The sequence below is a fragment of the Magnolia sinica genome, unplaced genomic scaffold (assembly GCF_029962835.1).
Source record: "Magnolia sinica isolate HGM2019 unplaced genomic scaffold, MsV1 ctg429, whole genome shotgun sequence".
Taxonomy (NCBI): Eukaryota; Viridiplantae; Streptophyta; class Magnoliopsida; order Magnoliales; family Magnoliaceae; genus Magnolia; species Magnolia sinica.
In genome coordinates this window covers 63,080-83,429 of record NW_026682854.1, presented here as the reverse complement: position 1 = coordinate 83,429, position 20,350 = coordinate 63,080, and the positions used below count along the sequence as shown (strand labels likewise).

The following is a 20,350-nucleotide window of genomic DNA, read 5'->3' as shown; positions in this document are numbered from 1 at the left end:
CTTCCTCACTAAATTCTACCACATTGGCTCCTTCAGTGTTTCATCTGATGTTTCTCCTTTCTGGGCCTTATGATTCTGACAATTCTTCTTCATATGCCCCTATCTCTCACAATTTCAACACTTATATTCCCTTTGCCTTTAGACTTAGACCATGAACATGAGTTCCCCTTCTCCCACACAGAATTTCTTTCCTTAACTGCCAATGTATCTGTTGAGGAACCACTGCTATTATCATTCTATCTCAACTACTTCGATTAAAGGGTTGAGTTGATAGTTTTAACATCTATGGTCTCCTTATCGTGGCAATTAGAATTGGAACAGGTTCGGTAGCAGATCACGAATCTTGGCAATCTTCTCTATTTAATGAGTGAGGAGTCCATTTTGAAATCATCCCCCCATCAACACAACTTGTCCTTGATAGAACCGATCTGATTCTCTAAACAATCAAAATTTTGTACTTTTGTTGAATCCTCCATATCTCTTGATCGAGCTTGTGTAGGTAGATGTTCCTGGTAGGGCCGATAGTAGTACACTATGTCGGACGAAGTAAGGGCCCTTCTCACCTCAGTGTCTTCAAAGCTATCATAAGATTATGAAAGAGAGTTCAACAAAATTAGAGCTTGATCTTCCTCATTAATCTTCACTTCCACACATAACTTTGCAAAGTATTTGATTAAACGCAATGATGTGATCGTTAAGATCAGACCCCTCTGTCATCTTTAGATTATACAATTGCTTCTTTAGATATAGATGATTCGATAGTTATTTCATTACGTACAACCTTTCTATCTTTGTCCAAAGTCTTAAGGTGGTGTTTTGATTAAGAACAAAGTTTTGCTATCTCATCTAATTCTTCTCACTCTTCATCACTCATAGATCGCATGATGCTTCGCTACACTAATGAGTACATGCTGCGACCCTTGTTGAACTAAATAGCCTCTCATCTTCACATTTCATAGTTCAAAGTTATTTTATTAGTGAACTTTTCAATTTCATACTTGATTGTATTGTTTTTACATTCTAAGTAATAAAATCAATGATCCATCCTTATTTTTAATTCTTTCCAATTTTATTATATTACTAAGAAACCTAATAAACTATCATTGTTTAAATAAAAGCCCTTGGTTTCAAGGCAAAAATATTACATTATGAAAGACTAACCATCTTCTTCTAAAATCACTTGATAGCTGTAACAATTGGTGGTTGAACAATAGCAAGGCCAAACTTCATAGGTCTGGTCTTAATCTGGCTACTTCGGCACACATTGAGTCACAAGCATTCAATCAATTCAAATACAATTGTAGCATGACCGACATTATTCTTAATCGCATACATTTGGACTCCAATAAGGGTATTTAGCATATTGTTAGTCTAAAATGGAGTAAGCCAGTATGGTAATTCAAAATTTAAATGGGGGCAACTCCAATTAACAAATAGAGGATGTTTGAGAAAAAAAAATTCTCCTACCGAAACAAAGAGGGGGTGGGGCGTGTGTCATACCTGATACATGCACATAAATATTCTCATGCAGTGCAGGCATCCCTCTAATCAAAGTTTTCAGACCGTGGGACCCATTATGCACAAGTGGCAACTGGAAACTCATGATCCTAACTGGATGATTGGAAAACAGCCAATGGATGGTTAAAATTGAACAAAAAATGGACGATCCAAATTCAAGATATAAATTTCCATTAATCTAACCTTAGGTCTAATTGAGCAATCAAATTTCAACACATTCCTCATCAACTCCGAGTCCCACCATTTGGGTAAGTTTAAATTGGCAGTGAATCAGTACCCTCAAGCGTATTATGTAAACTCCACCCTCAAGCGTATTATGTAAACTCCGTGGGGCTACCATGATTTATATCTTTTATTCATTGTACTAGCTCATTGTAGGACATGAGTCCAAAATTGAAACATATTCAAAGCTCAAGTGGTTGTAAATTGATTGCCTATCTTATCAACTCATTTTAGAATGTAAGCCCAAGACTAAAATATATCCACATCTCAAGTAAACCACATCACAGGAAACTGTGTAAATTGATCTCCTATCCTTGTAAAAGCCGTGGGGGTTACAAAAGTCTTAGTTTAAATTAGTATTTGTGTAGGTTAGGTTACATGACATCTAAATATCAGCTTGGGCCTAGGGAAGCTTCAAATGGTGGACATCATTATTCCTGCCGTTTCCTATGGTGTGGTCCACATGAGCTTTGGATATGACAGATGTATGGTAGAGATAATGCACTTACATCCTTGGCCCCACAGAGTTTACTCAGTAAGTGATGTAGAGCAGGTCGCGGAGACTTTCATGTCCAAGATGGAATAGAGAAGGCCCGATCGGAGGCGGAGGTGATCTGGACAGTCAAAACCTTACAATAGATGTATCTTGCAAGCTGTAATGAGCTATTCGACGTACCATATATAATTTTGGGGTAGGAGAAGCTACTTTAGCCAATCAACCTGCCATGTTAGGTTGCCCACATTAAATTTGCGAGATTCCACCAGATCGATGGTCAAAAATCTAATTTATTTCCATTTTTACTATTTATAGTAACTTGTAGTTTGATTATAACTCTTTATCTTTTGAGCTTCAGGAATTGCCTTGGATATGCAAAGTACTTAGAAAAATCAAATAACATGGTTAAGCCATAGAAAATTTAGGAGAAGAACGTGGTTAATCCACATAAGACACTATAAATAGTAATTTTACTATTTATAGTAAGTTAAGAATTTTAAAGAGTTTAAGTTAGAGTTTGATTATGAAACTTCTTTTAATATTTGATATCAATATTTAAAGGTTTGTGCATTCGTTTTTATTATCTATTAATGAAATTTTGAATTTTCAATAATTTATTTTTATTTTCTCATTTTCCCTCATAAATTTTAAGAATCCATGAAAGGAGTCCATAAGATATGTGGATTCGGACTACTTATCCACTCGAGCAAGACCGTCATTGACCTCGTCACGTTCATCTCACGGTCACTACGCAATCCGCTTCCGTTTAAATTGAGATGCATCTATGCTACATGTACACTGGCACGTCTATCAACCACTGCCTCATGCCAGAGTATAAAATAACTGCTTAAAATATCGCGCGCGAGACAGATGGCAGGGAGAGGTGGCCGACAGAGGGCGAGGTGGCGTCCAGACGCAATCCGCTCCCCCCGCAAAGATAAGATATCGTGGGACACTCTTTCGGTGTGCTATCAACAAAAAGTTAACGTGGCTTCAGTGAATCCGCGGATCTATCGAAGTCCGTGGATCCCTAACCCTGGCGCTCACCATGATGTATGTAACCTTAAATCCACGCCGTCCAAACGTTTTTAAAACATATTGTAGAGAATGATCACAAAAAGAAGTAAATCAAAATCTCATCTGGACCACACAATATGAAACAGTTGTGATTGACTATTAAAAACCTGTTCTGGGCCACAAGAGTTTTGGATCAAGATGAAATTTGCGTGGTCCCTTCATCCAGATCTTTGTGAACTTATCAATAAGTTGGATGGAAAATAAACATGCTGGTGGCCCTTAAAGCATTTAATGGTGGGTATTCAATTGCTACTGTCCAGGTCACCTGAGATTTGAATCTACTTCATTTTTGGAATCATGCCTTAAAATGAGCTTTCAAAACGGATGGACGGTGTGGATATAAGAAACATATATCAATATGAGCCTATAGTCAGGGATCTATTGAAGCACCACATCATTTGAGTTGTACATGTAAAATAAATTTTGAGCGAGAAATTTACGACTGTAGACCCCACCTTTTACCCATTGGATATTCTTGAAACAAAACAAACTTAGAATACGCAGTTGGAACTCCTCGTACGGACGACAAATTTCAGGACGAAAATATCCCTCCTTTTCACGGAAACCTCCTTTTCACGGAAACGGATTGGGTACGCCTCCTGCCACCCGCCCATGACGGATAGTCAGTGGTACGTGGGCCTCACCATGATGTTTGCTTTTCATCCATGCCGTCCATATATTTTTTGAGATCATTTTATGGTATGAGACCAAAAATGAGGTATATCCAAGTCTCAAGTGTACCACATTACAGGAAACAGTGTTGAATGAGCGTCAACCATTGGAAACTCAGGTGGAGCCTACTGTGATGTTTGTGAGAAATCCTCCCCATCTAAGTTCATTCATAGGGTCACAAAGACCTGGATGAAGAGGAAAAACAAATTTCAGAATGATCAAAAACTTTTGTAACCCCTGAAAGGGTTTCAATGGTAGACGCTCAATTCCCCACTGCCTTTTACAGTGTGGTCCACTTGATAGCTAGATCTATCTTATTTTTCGTCTCAAGCCTTAATATGAGCTCGCCAAATAGATGAACGGTTTGGATATACCACAAACCTCATGATTGGACCCACACATGCAACACAGTAAAAAAAAAAAAAAAAAACCACAGACAGTCTCGCAGATGTTTTTTTTTTTTTTTTTTTTTTACTGTGAGAACTTTTTCTCCCTTACATTTTTCTCTAATACATAATTATATAAATATGTATATATAAGTATATAAAAATATTTTTTTATCTTTTAATTCATTTCTTTGTCCATGTATTCAACAAGCATATCTCCTAAACTAGAATGATTTGTTTTTTATTTTAACACACACACACACACTCACACTAGTGGAATTTTACCACCTATGGATACTCAAATGCTTGACCGGCTGTTGAAACTCCTAAGAGTCTACCACCCGAGGGAGAGTAAGGATCCAAACTAGAATGATATACTTAACGTACTATATATGATTTTGGGGTAGGAGAAGTTAATTTAGCGGGGCAAGCATGAAATTTAGTGGGGCAAACATGAAATTCAACGGGGCAAACATGAAAATGAGAGGGCAAGCATGAAAATTAGCGAGGCAAACATGAAAATGAGAGGGCCAAACATGAAAATGAGCAAGGCAAGCATGAAAAAGAGCAGGGAAACATGAAAAAGAGCGGGGTAAACTAGAAAAGCAGCGGGGGAAACATGAAAAGCAGCGGGGCAAACTAGAAAAACAGCGGGGCAAACTAAAATATGAGCGGGGCAAACTAGAAAATCAGCGGGGGAAACATGAAAAGAAGCAGGTGAAACATCAAATGCAACGAGGCAAACATGAAATGCAGCGGGGCAAATTAGAAAATCAGTGGGGGAAACATGAAAAGAAGCGGGACAAACTAGAAAATCGGCTGGGCAAACTAAAATAGCGGGGCAAATGAAACATGAGCGGGCAAACTAGAAAAATCAATGATGCCAACTAAAAATCAGGGAAACATTAATGAGTAGGCAAACTAGAAAATCAATGGGAAACATGAAAAGCGGGCTAACTAGAAAAAGCAATGGCAAATCGAAATATGAGTGGGGCAAACTAGAAAATCAACGGAAAAAAAGTGGGGCAAATCGAAATATGAGCGGGCAAACTAGAAAATCGGCGAGGAAAACTGAATAGATTGAGTGTGGATTGTTTGTGTAGAACGTACACTAGTGACGTTGGGTCTCATTTGTCCATGTCATTTCCAAGGACTCAAGCTAACAAGATATGTCGGATTTCTCTCACCCAAATATATTACGTTCTATGCTACATGACTTTTTAAAGGGGTAGTCCTATATTTTAGCTTGATTTTTTAAAGAAAAAAAATGAAGTTCTTTATGATGAATAATCACGTATATAATTAATAAAATCATAGATACAAAAAATAAATCCTATATTGAAATATAATAAACTAATATAATAATGAAAATATTAGCATGAATACACCCGACCAACCCAATCAACCCATCGAGCCCTCTTGTGTTGGGCTTCGGTTGAGAATTCCCAACCCAAGATTGGGTTGGGTTAGGTCAAGGTTTAGGTATAGGAACCTTAGGTTGGGTTAGGGTTGAGCACCAACCCGAACCAACCAGCCCGACTTTCAGCCCTAATTTCATGTTTGCCTTACTCAATTTCATGTTTTGCCTGCTAAATTTCTAGTTTTCCCCACTCAATTTCATGTTTGCCTCACTTAATTTCATGTTTGCCCCGTTGAATTTTTAGTTTGACCACGAAGTGATTGAAATTGACCACAACTGAATGAAATGGATTTTTGACCATCGACCCGATGGAATCTTGGAAAATAACTAGGTTGGTTGGCTAAATTAGCTTCTCCTACTCCAAAATCATATGTGGTATGTTAAGTAAATCATTCTAGTTTAGGAGATATGCTTGTTAAATAAATAGACAAAGAAATGAATTGAAAGATAGAAAAATATTTTTATATACTTATATATACATATTTACTTAATTATATAGCCCACTATGCAGTATGTGTGAAACCACCTCCATCTATTAGGTCAAAACACTTACTTTCACCATTAGCTATAGGGTCCCACTGACCCTAATTCACTAGCTTCTTTTTCTTTTTCTTTTTTCGTTATAATTCCTACGGCATTTTGTGGGTCCCATTATAAGGTACGTGTTATATCCAAACCGTCCATCTATTTGACGAGCTCGTATTAAGGCTTGAGACGAAAAATAAGACAGATCTAGCTATCACCTAGATCCATAGCTCAACTGGCAGACTGAGTGAAAATACCTCGTTTCAACACTTGAGGTCTTGGTATCGATCCTAAGAGCGGGGCAAGCATGAAAATTGAGTGGGCAAACATAAAAATGAGCAAGGTAAGCATGAAATATGAGCGGGCAAACTAGAAAAGCAGTGAGCAAGTATGAGCGGGCAAACTAAAAGCGAGTGAGAGAAACATGAAAAAGCAGTGGGGCAAACTAGAAAAAGTAAGGAAAACATGAAAAACAACGGGAAACTAGAAAAATAGCGGAGCAAAAAAGCAGCTGGACAAACTAGAAAAATAGCGAGGAAACATGAAAAATAACGAGGAAAACATGAAAAGCATTGGGATTGATATTAGAGCTGAAGCCTTGAAAAAGCAGTGGAAACATGAAAAACAATGGGCATGTTTTTCATATTTTTCCCATGTTTTTTCTAGTTTTCCCATTTTTATGTTTCCCATTGTTTTTTCTAGTTTACTATTTTTTCATGTTTCTCCCATTTTTTTCATGTTTCCCATTTTTTTCTAGTTTGCCCATTTTTTCATGTTTCCCATTGTTTTCTAGTTTGCCCCGCTATTTTTCTAGTTTCCCCCGCTGTTTTTCATGTTTCCCCCTCTACTTTTCTAGTTTGCCCCACTGTTTTTCTAGTTTACCCCACTCATACTTCAGTTTGCCCTGCTCATACTTATATGTGGTAAGTTAAGTAAATCATCCTAGTTTAGGAGATATGCTTGTTAAATAAATAGATAAATAAATGAATTAAAAGATAGAAAAATATTTTTATATACTTGTATATACATATTTACATAATTATGTATTAGAGAAAAATGTAAGGGGGAAAAAGATCTCCATGTAAAAAATAAAAAATAAAATTTTTAAAAAAAAAGAGAGAAAAAAGTGTATAGCATTATTGTTATGGCTACGGTTATAATCCGTAGCCATAGGCCGAGCTCTGACCCAGTCGACCGGGTCCCAGCCCGGTCGACCCCAACTCACTGGCTTCTTTTCTTCTTCTTCTTCTTTTTTTTTTCCCTTTTTAATCCCCACTGATTTTTGTGGGTCTCATTATGAGCTATATGTTATATCCAAACCGTTCATCTATTTGACGAACTCATATTAAGGCTTGAGATGAAAAATAAGACAGATCTAGCTAGCAAGGGGACCACAGTGTAAAAGGCAGTGGGGAATTGAACCTCTACCATTGAAACCCTATTAGGGGTTACAGAAGTTTTGGATCATTATGAAATTTTTTTTTTCCTCTCCGTACAGGTCTTTGTGACCCTATGAATGAACTTAGACGGAGAGGATTTCTCACAAACATCACAGTGAGCCCCACCTGAGTTCCCATCGCCCGACTGTCTGTCAGCGCTCGTCTCTGCATGCCTGCACAAGGAAGGCAGGGGTATTTTCGTCCTCAAATTCGGTGTCCGTACGAGGAGGTCTTGGTGCGTATGTTAAGTTTGTATTGCTTCGTAAAAACCACTGGATAAAAGGTGGGGTCCACAGTCGTAAATTTCTCATTTTGAGCGCCCGGGAATAATTTGTCTCAAGAGAAAATGACCACTGTAGACAAAACCTTTTGTCCGGCGGTTTTTATGAAGGAATACAAACCTAAGTTACCAACTTAGACTAGCATGTGCGGACAGCGACTTTGCAGACGCCGTCCTTTTCACTGTGAAGACGAGCGCTGACGCTCCTCCAACGGAGAGTTGTACGAACGGCTTAAAAGAGACCAAAGTTACATGGCCCCACAGCTATGTATTTATTATATCCACAACGTTCATCCATATTTCGAGATCATTTCGGAGCATTATCCAAAAAAAAAAAAACCATATCCAAAGATCAACTGGACCACACCACAAAGAGCAGCGGGGAAATTGATTTTCACCGTTAAAAATGTTGTAGGACCCACCATAACATTTATTTTCCATTCAATCTATTCATAAGGTCACAAAGGCCTGGATGAAGAGGAAAAACAAATTTCATAATGATCCAAAACTTCTATAACCCTCATAAGGTCACAAAAGGCCTGGATGAAGAGGAAAAACAAATTTCATAATGATCCAAAACTTCTGTAACCCCTAAAAGGGTTTCAATGGTAGATGTTCAATTCCCCACTACACCAGTGAAAAAAACCAGCGGCCTATGGCTACGGATTATAACCGTAGCATAACTGTAATGCTATCCACTTTTTTCACTTTTTATTTTTATTTTTTACATGGAGAACTTTATTCTACCTACATTTTTCTCTAATAGATATATATATATATATATATATATATATATATATATATATATATATATATATATATATATATGTATATGTAAATTCTCTCTCTCTCTTTTTTTTTTCATTTCTTTCTTTATTCATATAGCAAGAATATCTTCTAAACTAAAATTAGTTACTTGACGTACCACATATGATTTTGGGGTAGGAGAAGCTACTTTAGCCAACCAACCTAATTATTTTCCAAGATTTCATCAGGTCAATGGTCGAAAATACACTTCATTCACTTCGCGGTCAATTTCAATCACTTCGCAGTCAAACTAGAAATTGAGCGGGGCAAACATGAAATTGAGTGGGCAAATTGAAAATTGAGCAGGGGCAAGGTAGGAATTAAGCGAGGGAACCTAGAAATTGAGTGAGGAAAGGTAGGAGTTCAGCGAGGGAATCTAGAAATTGAGCAAGGGAAGCTAGAAATTGAGCGAGGCAACCTAGAAATTGAGCGAGGCAACGTAAAAAATGAGTGAGGGAACCTACGTTTTGAGCTAGGCAACCTAGGAATTGAGCGAGGGAAGTTAGAAATTGAGCGAGGGAAGCTAGAATTTGAGTGAGAGAACCTACAAATTCAACGAGGCAACTTAGGATTTGAGCGAGGGAAGCTACAAATTGTGCGAGGGAACTTAAAAATTGAGCGAGGCAACCTAGGATTTGAGTAAGGCAACATAGGAATTGAGCGACAGAACTTAGGAAATAAGCAAGGCAACATAGAAATTCAGCAAGGAATCCTAGGAATTGAGTGAGGGAAGCTAGAAATTAAGCGAGGGAATCTAGAAATTCAGCGAGGTAACTTAGGATTTGAGCAAGGGAAGCTAGAAATTAAGCGAGGGAACCTAGAAATTGAGCGAAGCAACCTAGGATTTGAGCGAGGGAAGTTAGAAATTGAGCGAGGGAAGCTAGAATTTGAGCTAGAGAACCCAGAAATTCAGCGAGGCAACCTAAGATTTGAGCGAGGGAAGCTACAAATTAATTAAATTTATTTTTTATTATTTTTTTTACAAGGAGAACTTTTTTCCCCTTACATTTTTCTCTAATATATAATTATGTAAATATGTATATATAAATATATAAAAATATTTTTCTATCTTTTAATTCATTTCTTTATCTATTTATTTAATAAGCATATCTCCTAAACTAAAATTAATTACTTAACGTACAACATATGATATTGGGGTAGGAGAAGCTAATTTAGTCAACCTAGGAATTGAGCGAGGAACGCTACAAATTGAGCAAGGGAACCTAGAAATTGAGCGAGACAACTTATCAATTGAACGAGGCAACTTAGGAATTGAGCGAGGGAAGTTAAAAATTGAGCGAGGGAACCTTGAAATTCAGTGAGGCAACCAATAGATTAAGCGCTAGTTAAATCATCAACAAAGATGAGAACGACTTTTTTTGAGAGACTATCTATCTTCTCGTAAATAGAGGAACAGATAGACCAAAGAAGATCTCTATATCTTTCCTCATAAATATAATATAGAAGAGAGATCCCTCTCATTTTTTATCAAGAGAGAGATCTTTCTTCTCCGAGGGCTTTGGATTCAACAATTTTTAAGAGCAAGACAGAGAAAAGAAGCGTTGAGATAATACCTTTCATCTTAATCTTATCTACTGGAAAAGGGGGCCCTCTTGATCAGCTAAAGAGATTTGTAGGCAGACTTAGCATAATTATGACCGCGAGGATTGAGCTGCCAAATGAGATTATCCTCATTCCTCGGCTGGGGTTCTGAAAGATAAGATTAATGCAATAAAAAAAAGTCTTCTGACTAGAAATTGAGCAAAGCAACCTAGAAATTGAGCAAGGGAACCTAGGAATTGAGTAAGGCAACGTAGAAATTCAGCGAGGCAACCTAGAAATTAAGCAAGGAAAACATGAATTTGAGCGAGGTAAGCTTGAAATTGGGTGAGGCTAACATGAATTGGAATGAACTTTAAATGTAATTGACCTAGCCTAACAATTTGCTCTTTGGTCAATGTGACCGAGCAGTTAATGAAATTGACCAAGCTTTAGAAATTTTCTTCGATGAATTTGACCGAGCAATTAATGAAATTGACCAAGCGGTTCATAAAATTTTTCGTTACATTACATGAATCCATGGAAGTTCCCCATCATGTTTTTATGATATCTCCATCAAATTTATGAATTGCTCTGATACAATTCCTATGTTGCCTCGATCAATTCCTAGCTTCCCTTGCTCAATTTATATGTTGCCTCGCTGAATTTCTATTCCTAGGTCTTCCCACGCTCTATTCCTAGGTTGCCTCGCTCAATTCATAGGTTGCCTCACTGAATATTTACGTTGCCTCGCATAATTGCTAAGTTCCCTCACTCAATTTATATGTTGCCTTGCTCAATTTCTAGTTTCCCTCGCTCAATTCCTAAGTTGTCTAGCTGAATTTCTACGTTGCCTCGCTCAATTACTAGGTTGCCTCGCTCAATTCCTAGGTTCCTTTGCTGAATTTCTAGCTTCCCTTGCTCAATTCCTAGGTTACCTCTCTCAAGCTCAATTCCTAGGTTCCCTCGCTCAATTCTTAGGTTTTCTCGCTCAATTTTTAGGTTGCCTCGCTGAATTTCTAGCTTCCCTCGCTCAATTCTTAGACTGTCTCGCTCAATTCATAGGTTCCCTTGCTGAATTTCTAGCTTTCCTCGCTTAATTTCTAGCTTCCCTCGCTTAATTTGTAGGTCGCCTTGCTGAATTTCTACGTTGCCTCGCTCAATTACTAGGTTGCCTCACTCAATTCCTAGGTTCCTTCGCTCAATTTATATATTGCCTCACTAAATTTCTAGCTTCCCTCGCACAATTTGTAGCTTCCCTCGCTCAAACCCTAGGTTGCCTTGCTAAATTTCTAGGTTCCCTCGCTCAAATTCTAGCTTCCCTCACTGAATTTCTAACTTCCCTAGCTCAATTCCTAAGTTACCTTGCTTAAATCCTAGGTTTCCTCACTGAATTTTTACCTTGCCTCGCTCAATTTCTAGGTTCCCTCACTCAATTTCTAGCTTCTCTCGCTCAAATCCTAGGTTGTCTCGCTGAATTTCTAGGTTCCCTCATTTAATTTCTAGCTTCCCTCACTCAATTTCTACCTTCCCTCGCTCAATTCCTAGGTTACCTTGTTGAATTCCTTCGTTGCCTCACTCAATTCCTAGGTTACCTCGCTCAATTTCTAGGTTCCCTCGCTCAATTTCTAGCTTTCCTTGCTCAAATCCTAGGTTGCCTTACTCAATTTCTAGCTTCCCCCGCTCAATTTCTACCTTCCCTCGTTAAATTCCTAAGTTACCTCGCTCAATTCCTACGTTGCCTCGCTCAATTCCTACGTTGCCTCGCTCAATTTCTAGCTTTCCGCGCTTAAATCCTAGGTTGCCTTGCTTAATTTCTAGCTTCCCTCACTCAATTTCTACCTTCCCTCTCTTAATTCCTAGGTTACCTCGTTGAATTCCTACATTGCCTCGCTCAATTTCTAGCTTCCCTTGCTCAATTTCTACCTTCCCTCGCTCAATTCCTAGGTTGCCTTGCTCAATTCCTATGTTTCCTCACTCAATTTCTAGGTTCCCTCACTCAATTTCTAGCTTTCCTCACTTAAATCCTAGGTTGCCTCGCTCAATTTCTAGCTTCTCTCGCTCAATTTCTACCTTCCCTCACTCAATTCCTAGGTTGCCTCATTCAATTTGTAGGTTGTCTCGCTCAAATCCTATGTTCCCTTGCTCAATTTCTAGCTTCTCTCACTCAATTCCTAGGTTGCCTCGCTCAATTCATAGGTTCCTTCACTCAAATTCTAATTTCCCTCGCTCAATTCGTAAGTTGCCTCGCTCAATTCCTAGGTTCCCTCGCTCAATTTTTAGCTTGCTTCGCTGAATTTTTTGCTTCCCTTGCTCAATTTCTAAGTTGTCTCGCTCAATTGCAAGGTTCCCTCGCTTAATTTTTAACTTGTCTCGCTCAATTTCTAGCTTTCCTCGCTCAATTCCTAGGTTGTCTCGCTCAATTGCGAGGTTCCCTCGCTCAATTTTTATCTTGCCTCGTTCAATTCCTAAGTTGCCTCACTCAATTACTAGGAGTGTGTGGTCCTGATTTTGGATAAGATTTTAAATGCACCTTTGGCTGGGGTATGACCCTTTTGGACTGTTCTAAGCTTTAAGATAATAGTCAATATGCCACGTGGCTTAGTCCAATTCATAGCATGCTTGGAATACTGTTATTTCAGTAATTTTTTAAGGCTATTGCAAACTAAAAGAATGGGTTAAGTTGTTGTGCTAATTTGAACCTAACCTTTTGTTAGAAGGCTACTTCCACCGTGCTGGTTCTGGTTGCACTAACTTTTTGCTGATTATATTGGAATCTGAATTATCTCACAGGTGGATGGTTGCTTATGCCCAACTACTGACTGTTATAAATTTAGGCAGATACATAGTTTTTAACTACCACAAATTAAAAAGCATACTTTAACTAGTACTAAAATACATACTTTGCATGTTGTTGCTCGCATTATTAGTAAATCTTATGTTTCCTTATCTTTCATTTATACAATCTGTATCCATGATCAGCTGGGTTTTCTTATTTTATTTGTTTAGTTGAATGAGTATGCCTATCCTGCCATCAATTCATTTCTTCGGTGTTTCACATGGTTAGTTGGTTTTGATGAAGTGCCTTAGGGGTTGTTTAGATGTGTGGAACTCCCCACTTAAGTTCAATGGAATCTGATGGGGCCCACAGAGCACCGAACACCAGCCATTAGCTGGTGACAGGGGGAGTAGCTAATCCATTTCATGTAGTATATCCACGCCGTCCATCCGTTTTTCTATCTAATTTAAGGGGTTGAGCCCCAAATTGAAGCATATCAAAATATCAAGTGAATCATACCACGGGAAATAGTGGGCATAATGATTTTCTAGTTTGCCCCGCTAATTTCATGTTTGCCTCGCTGATTTTCTAGTTTGCCCTACTTAATTTCATATTTGCCGGAAGTGCATGGGTGGATGTATAGCATACTTTATAATTTTTGTGAATGATGAAATGACTTTGTACTTTGTCCCACTGTATTTTCAGTTTGTCTAACTCAATTTTCAATTTGGCTCACTCAATTTTCAGTTTGTCCCTCTCAATTTTCAGTTTGTCCCGTTCAATTTTCAGTTTGTCCCGTTCAATTTTCAGTTTGTCCCCCTCAATTTCCAGTTTGGCCCGCTCAATTTTCAGTTTGTCCCACTCAATTTCCAGTTTGTCCCACTCAAAATCAATGTTCGTCATCTCATCTGCCAATGATCCGGCCCTTTGGTTGGAAAGAAAATAGCATAATTAGAATTTTCAACAACATTCTCCAAATCCCCGATGTAAGTCGCAGTGACAACATGGATATCTCCAAAGTGTAGAACACATCTAATAAGTATAAAGTAGAAAACATACCTCTCAATGCAATGTGCTTATTGGAACGAATATTTCAGGCATCACTCAAAGCATTCCTCAGAAGATCCACAAAGTATTCTTTTGGGACACCTTTATAGTTTATTAGTGAAATTAAAGTCTTATTTAGGTACGTTTTTCATGCATTTCACAGTCATTTTCCTTCACTTCACGGTCAATCCCGGCGATTCCGTTTCATTTCACGGTCATTTCCATGCATTTCACGGTCAATTTACTTCACTTCACGATCATTTCCATGCATTTCATGGTCAATTCCGACAATTCCGTTTGGATTCACAGTCATTTCCATGCATTTCACGATCAATTCGCTTCACTTCACGGTCATTTCCATGCATTTCATGGTCAATTCCGACAATTCCGTTTGGATTCACAGTCATTTCCATGCATTTTGCGGTCAATTCCCTTCAACTTCACGGTCATTTCCACGCATTTCATTATCAATTCGCTTCACTTCACGGTCATTTCCATGCATTTCACAGTCATTCCCCGCAATTCCATATTGATATTCTTGTTATATGAATAAAGAAAGAAATGAAGAAAAAGAGATAAAAAAAATTTATATGCTTATATATACATATTTATATAAGTATGTGTTAGAGAAAAATGTAGGTAGAATAAAATTCTCCTTGTAAAAATAAATTAAAAAAAATGGTCAGGGATACGGTTATAATTGTTGAGGGTCGAATATTGCATATCAGACCCTAGTTATTGCTAGGATTTACAAACATAGTACTGTTTATCGGCCTGATTTAATCATGTTTGTGATGCAGGGCGTATTCACGAGCCTGGACTGGGAAAGGGTACTAAAAGTATGGATTTAACGGTCTGAAGTCACCAAGGCAAGCGACGGACCCTAGGAGACCAAGATCGACAGATTTGCATGCCAGGGATCCAAGAAAATCGAGAAATTGAAGCTCAAGTGACCTGAAAAGTGTCCAGAATGCAAGATCATAGGGTTCCCACCATCTGATCAGTTCGAAACTCTATATGTGGCCTAAGGACCATAAATTAACCGTACACGTCGAATTTCATCTGTTCAGTACCTCTGGAAGTGTCCCAATGGACAGATCAGCTTATAAATTAGTGAATTAAGGCCCACCTGATATCTGGATGCGCTCCAATTTTGGTTTCAACGGTATACATGAGGTGAAAAAGTGGATGGATGGATTGGATTTTGCATATACATCAGGGCGAGACCCACTCTATGAAGGTGGAGTGCACAGGAGCAGTGCACTCGCCGTGCACGGAGTGAGCCAAGTCGGTCAGCAAGCGCTGACCCGACTCCAGTTTTCTGCTGCGCGAAATCGGGCAACAGGGACCTGCGGTCCAGCCTTGTGGGCCACCATCGTGACTTAAAGGTCCGATCTGGACCATCTATCAGAATCCTATAGGTCCTCTAACCATCGCCTAGGTGGTGGAATCCCGAAAGATGATGGATATTTGATTTCATCTGTTAAAACGGATGATAGACGGTGAAAGAAAAACATCGGTGGACCACACCAAAACTCGACAAAAACCAGCCCATTCTGACCGAAAAATCGAGATAAATCTGGTGGACGGTTTGGATTGATCATTTGAAGCTGATTATGGACCCCACCATCAGACAGCGTAAGTGCGTAACGCATTCTGTTTCGCAGCCGGACGCTGTCTGGCTTTCGCGGCGGGTTGTGCGCTCTTGGGGGCGATCGGATGGCTGATCTGAACCGTTTATCATGTAGGTCTGCCAAAAAACTCCCAGAGGACGTTCTCCTTTTAGAAAGAAAGCAAGAAAAGTGGGAGTAGAGGGCGCTATTTTCTTGACTGCGTAGCAAGATTTACGCAAAGGAGAGTTTTTTCTGTGCAAGGAGTGCGGCTGACTGTATTTTGCGCACAGAGTCCTTCTCCGACTGGACCTCTCCACGCTGCCAGTGGACCGACCTGGGTGGTCTTATAAAAGAAAGACGTGAGAGAGAAAGAAGGAGAGTCAAAGGGAGGAGGCGACGTGGGCTAGAGGTGGCTGGACGTGGGCAGTGAAAGAGAGAGAGTTAGTATTTTTTTCTTCTTTTCTTCTCTTTTTGTCTATTTTGAACTTAGCCTAATCATGTTTGTGACCGGCTAAACCTCTTAGCTAGGGCTAAGAGGTGAAGCTTGTAGCGTGATGGGAGAACTTGATGCATGTACCTTTTGTTTAGATTGAAGGGATTTGTTAATTTAATTTTATTATGGGAATATTTGTAGTTTTTAATGGCCTGTTGTGACTGAAATTACAATGAGTTTGCAATGGCTTTGAGTATTTCTTTTTCCTTATTTTTTATGGCGTCAGGAAGCCCTGTTGTTCGCCATTGCCTCCTGAGCATGGTTGGATGGCGGTGCCCTTCCTAACCTTCATAATCATCTGATTGGTTGGAAATTAGTTTAATTCTGTTGTTGACTTTGTCTCCTGGGCATGGTTTGGTGATGGCATCCATTTTAATTCATATACCTTTCATCCCTTTAAAATTATATCAAAGGAAGTTCAGTTTAAGTTCCATGATTTTTGAAGCAGGTATCAAGATCTCCCTGATCTCTACAAGTGGATTCTCTGAATCCCTAGTTTCCTACCTTTGAATCCTACATATTTTACTATTTCATCATTATTCCTCAAATCCACCTGAATTAGATTTCATCTTTTTTCTAGTTCTAGTTATTTTCAGGTAACGTACAGGTATCAGTCCCTTGGGATTCGACCTCGGTCTTACCGAGTTTATTACTACATCACAAACCTATACTTGGGGAGTGAACAAGTTTTTGGCGCCGTTGCCAGGGACTGACGGTTACGTTTTTTTGAAATTAATTAGTTTTAGAATCAGTTTAAGATTAGGATTTTTCTAACTATTAGTCTAGGTTTTTCTGATTTCTAGAAACTAACCTGCTTTTCTTGTTTTGTAGGATCCTGACATGAGTTTCTAAATTCCTCTACTTTTTCTACTTTTTAGAATTAGGGTTTAAATTTTGAAAATTTTTAATTCTAGTATTTTTCTATTTTTAGGAAGTAGTTTATTTTTAGACACTTTCTTCTTTTAATTTTTTTTCTAATTTTAACTCTTTTAGAATCTAACTTTGTTTCCTAATTTACTTTTAGAAATTTTCTACTTGTGGAATTTCTGTTTAGAAACTAACTTTCCTATTGTGTAGGCCTTTAAGATAGAAATTTCTAATTCGGTAAGTTCTTTCTTTCTCTCTTTTTATTTTTCATATCTCTTTTAGTAATTTACTTTCTAGTTTAGACTTTTCTTATTTTAGAAACTGACTTGTTTGTTTTCTTTTGCAGGTCTTTAACTTAGGGACTTCAAGTTGGTAATTTCTTTCCAACTCTCTCTCCTTCTTTCTAGACTTTCTTTTCCTTTCTTAGAATTAGGTTTCAAATTTGATTGAGGGCTGCGAGTGTTTCATGCCCAAGTGGGCCCGTGATAACACTCGACGTCTCTTGACTGAAGGAGGATTGGTTGAGGGGTTGACTATCCATCGCAGGACTAGACACCACTCAAAATCCCCTGAGTTAATTGAAGTTATGGCTGAAGACCAACCTCCTCTACTTCCACCCAGGGTGGAGGATACCCAAGATGAGAACGAGGTGCATCAAGCACCCCCGCCTCGTACTTTACGCGATTATCTACAACCGGCGGGAGTGAGTACGCCCTCATGCATGATTTTTCCTGAAAACACAGGACAAATGGACATCAAGCCAGGAGTTATCCAACTCCTTCCCAAATTCCATAGACTTGAATCAGAGAGTCCATATTTACATTTGAAAGAGTTCGATGAGATTATAGCTACATTATGTTTTCCTAATGTATCTGAGGATACAATTAGGCTGAAACTCTTTCTTTTTTCCTTAAAAGAGAAAGCTAAGACGTGGTTACATTCACTGCGTCCTAGATCCATTGGCACATGGAACGACATGCAGAGGGAATTCATAAAAAAAATTCTTCCCACATCATAAAACGATTACCCTTAGAAAAGCAATCATGAACTTTGCCCAAAAGGAAGATGAAACATTCTTCCAATGTTGGGAAAGGTTCAAAGATTTGGTCAGTTCATGCCCACAACACGGATTTGAAACGTGGCGCATTACAAATTTTTTCTATGATGGACTGACATCTTCCATGCGCCAAATGGTGGAGACAATGTGTAATGGAGAGTTCATTAATAAAGATGTTGACGGGGTATGGGATTACCTCGATAGTCTTGCTGAAAAAACACAATCATGGGACTATTACCCAAAGTCGAACACCACGTCTAGGCCGACTCAATTAAAGGAGAAAGGTGGATTATATCTCTTGAAAGAAGAGGATGATCTCAAGTGTAAAGTGACTACTCTCATAAGGAAAGTTGAGGTCATGGAAGGAAAGAAGGATAAGGTTAATGAAATTGTTTGCGGCATCTATGATTGCAACATTCATACAACTGAAAATTGTCCTATAATACCCGCCTTTCGAGGAGTGTTGAATGAACAAGCTAATGCTGTAAACAACTATCAAAGACCTTTTACTGGACCTAACTCCAATACGTACAATCCTGGTTGGAAAAATCATCCAAACTTTAGTTGGAGGAATGGACAAATGGCTACCCCTCAAGGTTTCTTCAATCAAAATCCAAATCAAGTGAAACCTCAAGAGGAACTGGTTCAAAATTTCATACAAGTGCTGGCTCAGGTAATGCGGGGAATTACAGATTTTATGCAAAAGATAGATTCTCTTATGACGGTTATAGAAAAGGGGATGCTTTCTGCACAACCTCTCCCCAATCCTAAACCGCAGTAGGAGATCAATGATCCCAGCTCTTCAAATCAGATGGGGCACGCTAAATCCATCACCACTCTTAGGAGTAGAAAGATCATTGATAAAACTCTTCCGGTTAGGCCCGAAAAGCCTCAAGAATCAGAAGAGGACAACAATGATGGATCTAGTGATGCCCCACAAAAATTAGAACCGGAACTTCTAGAGAAGCCAGTTGCTCCATTCCCCCAACGGTTGGTTTCACCAAAACCTCTCTCTAACTCTCAGGATATCTTAGAGGTGTTGAAATAAGTGAAAGTCAACATTCCTCTACTTGATGTCGTGAAACAGATACCTTCATATGCCAAATTCCTGAAAGACCCATGCACGACCAAACGACGGCAAAGTATTCAAAAGAAGATTTTCTTGACCGAGAAAGTGAGTGCCATCCTAAAGCAAGACGTGCCACAGAAATTCAAGGATCCCGGTAGCCCAACCATATCATGTGTAATTGGGGACCATCGAATTGATCATGCACTTCTTGATTTAGGAGCGAGCGTTAATCTGATTCCCTACGCGGTATACAAACAGTTAGGATTGGGTGAATTAAAACCCACCCTAACCACACTACAACTTGCTGATCGCTCTGTTCGTGTACCAAGAGGGATAATTGAGGATGTGTTGGTCCAAGTTGATAGATTTTACTACCCTGTAGATTTTATCATCCTGGACACCGAACCCATCAACAACATAAGCACTCAGATCCCCGTCATTCTTGGCCGCCCATTCCTTGCCACTTCAAATATAATTATCAATTGTAGGAATGGTGTCATGACTATGTCTTTTGAGAATATGACATTAGAGTCAAACATCTTTTTCAATAACGGCAGAAACTTAGAGGAGGATGACAATTTCTACGACATTAACATGATTGACTCTTTAGTGGAAGATACGACACCTCTAACCTTATCCTTTGACTCTCTAGAGACGTGCTTGGCCCACTCCCATGATTTTGATGATGACATGATTAGGGAGACGTGCGCCTTGCTTGATACTGCACCGGTACTTGAAGTTAACCGGTGGAGGCCACAATTTGAAGAATTGCCACAAACCGATGTAGTGCCTCTACCGTCTAATCTCAAGCCGCCGAAGCTTGACCTAAAACCTTTGCCCTTTGATTTGAAATATGCCTATTTAGGTAAAGATGAGACATACCCGGTAGTGATCTCTGCCCACCTGGAGAAAGAACAAGAGAGTATGCTCATTTCTACTCTCATTGAGCATAAAGGAGCCCTGGGATGGATGATAGCAGACCTCAAGGGAATCGATCCCTCGATTTGTACTCACCGCATATATCTTGAGGATAATGCAAAAATC

The 20,350-nt window shown here is 38.9% G+C and overlaps 1 non-coding gene across 1 annotated transcript; it reads right to left on the bottom strand.

The window, feature by feature from the left end:
* Window positions 1–18,205: 18,205 nt before the first annotated feature.
* LOC131236371 (small nucleolar RNA R71) lies at window positions 18,206–18,312 on the bottom strand. The gene has a single exon (XR_009166715.1). It is a non-coding gene; the product is annotated as a small nucleolar RNA R71 (small nucleolar RNA).
* Window positions 18,313–20,350: the final 2,038 nt, after the last annotated feature.